Raw genomic sequence first — 5,260 nt, forward strand, 5'->3', positions numbered from 1 at the left:
AGTGCTGTCAGCGTTAACGTCATTTTAACTAATGACGTTTACGCTGACAGCACTAATTTGTTGTTATTATTATTAATATTATTATTAATTTATTTGTAAAATAAATTACATTTAAAAAAACAAAGAAATTATTTGATTCTTTATGTTATTTTGTTTTATTAAAATCAAAATAACAACAAAACAAAAATAACTAATAAAAAAATATTAAAAGTATTCAGCAGTGTTTTGTGAAATTTGTAATGAGCCTTAGTTAAGTTGATGTCACAGAAGTTTCTGAATCATTTAGATTGTTCAACAAACTGATTCACTCAGGTAAAGATGGTAAGCTGGAGCAATGGTACGCTTGGAGTTCAGTTTAAGTTTTCAGACAAACATTCACTCGATCAGTTGCAGCTTCTGCTTTTAAATAAATGATTTAGCTGCAAATGTTTAGCTGCAGGTAGCAAAGTCCAAAAGTGACAACATTTCCACTGCAGTCTCTCCAGAAATGGCTTATAAACTTTTGACCAAATTAGACATTTATCCTTGGATCATTGACAACCCTGTAGGGTGAAAATCTTTAATTGTACCTTTTATAACATTTTAACAAGTTACTGTCTCCTGCTGCATGTTTCCTGTTTTGGCTGAACTTCATCAGCAAAGCCCTCAAAGCAGCATATGAAAGAAAGTCATCTTTCATTGTTGTCTCCAGCGTGTTAAAAGAGAGATCGAGCTCAGTGATGAGTTTTGAAGCAGCTGCAGGGACTTCTCGAAGGTTTTGGCTCAAACAGTCGCAGGATGTTGTTCACAGTGGTGACACTGTTGACTGGTGATTGACAAGCACTGAGATACTAACATGACAAACACAAGAAACATCATGACTTATTCTCCTGAGTGCCTGCAAAACACAAACACAAAATCAAACTCAAAGCTTTTCTCTCAGGTGCTGGTGTGGCACAATCTAATGATAAGAAAGGTCATGCTTACAGCTTTTGGAGCACAGCTGCACAAAATAACAGCTTTTGGAGCACAAAATGCATTACAGGTAAACCCAGTACCCAAACATGTTAACAAGGATAAAGAAAAAACCTGAAACAAAAGCAGGTAGTGTGGTGATTTATGTTGTGAGGATGCTTTCACTCCCATCAAAGTCGCCCAGTGTTGAGAACCCAAATGAGCCCAAAAACCTCAAGTGGCTGCAACCAACAGCGAACGTCAAGAAGTGGATACTTGCATGTTGAGCCAGAAACATGCAGAAAACCCAAAAGAGGCAAGACAGCACACCTTGGTGCCACTCAGGCAGTACGAACACCTGGAAAGAGGAGCCCACAGTTCAGACCCAAGGACACTGGTAAGGACACCAGCCAGCCAGTTATAAGTCTAGTTTTAATTTTCATTTTAGTTAGTGTTATGGCCTGTCTAAGGGTGGCCAGACCATAATATAAGGGTGATCCACCCCTGTCTGACCCCAAGCAGCACATCACACAACCAGTACAATTTTGATGGTGATTTTTTTTCACAGTGATTGAATTCTAACAAAGGAAAGGAGCGAACTACAGCTTCGGGGTGGACCCCAAAACAACAAACAAAAGGGACCGTATCTAAAGGATGTACAAAACTTATTTATGAAAAGAATAAAACCAAATAACAATGTCTTATCTCCCTAACTAACAAAAACATGAGAAAAGGGTAATCGAATAGAGTGAACTATAGACTGTATAAAAGATAGGACCATTGCAACTTTACTGCAGCACTTCACCCTTTCACATAGTCCCAGCTCTTCTCTGTCATGTTTTATGGTGCTGCAAATGTCTTCAGTTGGTGAAAGGTCTGGGCTGCTGGTGTCTTGTTGTGCTTGCTATGCATCCCTGACTCGTTTCTTCTTTCTTTTTTTTTCTTTTTTTTTAATGTATTTATTTATGCAAGTTTCAAATTTTTTTTACACATTCACAAACAGCGGGACAGAAGAACACAGACAATAAAGACAATAACAACCAAAAAAAACAAACAAACAAACAAAAAAAACAGAGCAACAAACCACACAACAGGGTACAAGGCCAGCACTTATTAAAAACAGCAGAGAAGCAAACAAAGCAACTGGTATACATGTCAAACAACTCACAATCTAGTGAGTCCAATCCACAAGATCAAATCCAAAGATCGCTAGGAGGAGCTGATAACAATCATGCAAAAACAGTTATGGGCAACAGCTCAGAATGAAAGCAGTTAAAACAATGTGGTCAGGACCCAGGGCGTGGACTGTCCTTCTTAATGTGGTCTATAAAGGGCCCCCATATCTTCCTGAACTTCTCCATGGAATCAGACGTAGAGAACCGAATTTCTTCCAGGTATAGACAGGAGACCATCTCCTCGAGCCACCTCTTGAAGCAGGGAGGGGAGGCAGATTTCCACTCCCCCAGAATCAAACGTTTGGCAATCACCATACCAAACATGAGGGCCTGTTGAACAGCAAAGGGAAGTGCCAAGGAGTCGCCGGAGCAGCCCAGGATCACCATAAGACAGTCAGGATACAGTTGCCTATCATAAACAGTGCTATAGAAACTAAAAATACTAGTCCAAAAGGCTGTAAGCGTAGAACAGGACCAAAAAAGATGCCCAAGAGTACCGTCCACAAGTTTACATTTATCACATTTGGGGGAAACGTTAGGAAAAATCTTGTTCAATTTGGTTTTGGAATAGTGCAGTCTATGGACAACCTTAAATTGAATTAACTGAAGCCGGGCGTTAACAGAGCATAGTTTTATCCGACTTAACACTTCAGCCCATAGATCGTCAGAGATAACCAAACCAGTGTCCCTTGTCCAAGCCTCTTTAATATGGCAAGAGGGGGCTGCCGAAGAAAAAAGGTTGACAAGCCGAGAAATTAAGTGTTTTGAGGTGGGAGGTTCGTTCATCATATTGTAAAAGACATGCTGTATGGGGATGGTATCTAAATTTGAGAATGCTTGCTTGACATAATTCCTAATTTGTAAGTACCGAAAAAAATGACTTGTAGGGAGATTGTACTTTGTCTGAAGCTGAGCAAAAGAGGCAAAATGATTGTCAATATAAAGATCCTTTATAGCAATTAACCCTTTGACAGGCCATTGTTTGAAAGCAGCATCCATTGTACTAGGCGTAAAGCTAGGATTGTGGCAGATCGGGGCAAAAGTTGACACTACCGGGAGGTTCAAGATTCTCTTAATTTGATTCAATATTTTTACGGAGTTGCAAAGAATAAAGTCATCACATGCACTTTTAATAAGCGATTTTGAAAATAAGATAGCTGGCAAGGATGCTCCAGTGTGCTCGATAGCAGTGCTAAGCTCCAATTCGAGCCATTTAGGGCTGGACCTGCATCCCACAGCATCACCAACTATAGGCAGATTCCAGAAGACCCAGGCTCTGGCATTACAGGCCCAGTAATAATGTCTGAAAACTGGAAGGCCCAGACCACCCTCGTCCGAGGGCTTTTGCAAGTGAGACTTCGAGATGCGGGGGGGCTTGTAGGCCCAAACGAAAGGCATGATAATGGCATCCAACGCTTTGAAAAAGGAAGACCTGAGAAAAATAGGAACGTTCTGGAATAGGTACATGAATTTAGGGAGCACAACCATTTTGATTATATTGATACGGCCAATCATTGAAAGTGGGAGAAGTTTCCACCTATCTATCATACACTTGAGCTCATCAGTTAGAACCGAATAATTAAGCCTGAAGAGGAGTTTTGAGTTCCTAGGGATGTTAATACCCAGGTATGAAAAGTAATCCTGGGAGACCTTAAAGGGCAAACTAGACAGGAAATCAGGGCCCAGACCAGACGACAGCGGCATAAGAACAGACTTCTTCCAATTTATGGTGAACCCTGATAGGTGGCCAAAGCTGTCAATCAGCTTAAGAAGTGGAGGAAGGGAGATCTTTAAATCTGAAAGAGCCAATATGATATCATCTGCATACAGACCGATGGTGTACTCTGACGTGCCACAATTTATACCAGAGATATGGGAATTGGCTCTGATGGCAATGGCCAACGGCTCAAGAGCTAAAGCAAAAAGCATTGGAGAGAGGCAACAACCCTGCCTTGTCCCACGGTGTAAGAGGAACGGGAGCGACCTCTCATGGTTGGTAAGGACCGAGGAACGAGGGCAAGCGTAAAGCAACTTAATCATATTCAAAAAATTCGACCCAAAACCAAATTTTTCAAGAGTAGCAAACAAATAACTCCATTCCACTTGGTCGAAAGCCTGCTGGGCATCGAGTGAAATCACCGCAGAATTGGGCAGTGTCGTTGAGTACATCGCATTTAAGAGACATCTAGTATTAGAAAAAGAGAATCTATTGGGGATAAAACCCGATTGGTCAGGATGAATTATAGAGCCTATGTGCTTATTTAACCGGTTGGTTAGGACTTTAGCAATTATCTTTTGGTCTGAGTTGAGAAGACTTAGGGGACGATAGGAAGAAACATTAGTTTCGTCTCTGTCTTTTTTCAGGAGGAGACATATATGGGCATCGTAGAAAGAATGAGGGAATGAGCCGTTTAACACTGCGCAATTTACCATCCGAAGTAGCAGGGGAGCGATAACGTCAATATGTGTCTTATAAAGCTCTATCCCGAAACCGTCCGGACCACATGCTTTTCCATTAGGAAAGGAGCAGATTGCATTTCTAATTTCCTCCAGCGTAAAGTCTGCATCGAGTAAGCCCCGTGCAGCCTCAGGAAGAGTCGGGATGTCTAAAGCATTAAGAAAATTAGTGATTTCAGCAACTGTGGCCGTAGTACTAGATGTGTATAACTGACAATAAAAACTGCGAAATCTGTCATTTATCTGCTTGTGATCGGACAGCAACTGGCCAGTTGCAGAGAGAATTCTGTGTATCGCCCTTTCAGCTTGAATGCCCTTCAGCTGTCTGGAAAGCACCTTGTCAGCCTTTTCACCAAGCTCAAAATGCTTCTGTTTTAATCGACGAATACAATTCATGACCTGCTCCCCCAACATGTGGTTGTAGTCATATTTCAATTTGAGAATGGTATTAAGTGTGTCAGCAGCCCCGGTATCGCGATACTTCTCCTCCAACACAGACAGCTCTGCCTCAATATTAGTACGCAGCCTGAGTTTGTCCCTCTTCTGAGAAGCTTGATAAGCAATAATATGGCCTCTAATAACGACTTTAAAGGACTCCCACAAAACAGAGTCTGAAACTACACCATTATCATTAAATTGTAAAAATTCTGCGATTTTAGTAGATAGGTAAACCGTAAAAGAGTCATTTAGATATA

The sequence above is a fragment of the Rhamphochromis sp. 'chilingali' genome (genome assembly GCF_963969265.1).
Source record: "Rhamphochromis sp. 'chilingali' genome assembly, chromosome: 4".
Lineage (NCBI taxonomy): Eukaryota > Metazoa > Chordata > Actinopteri > Cichliformes > Cichlidae > Rhamphochromis > Rhamphochromis sp. 'chilingali'.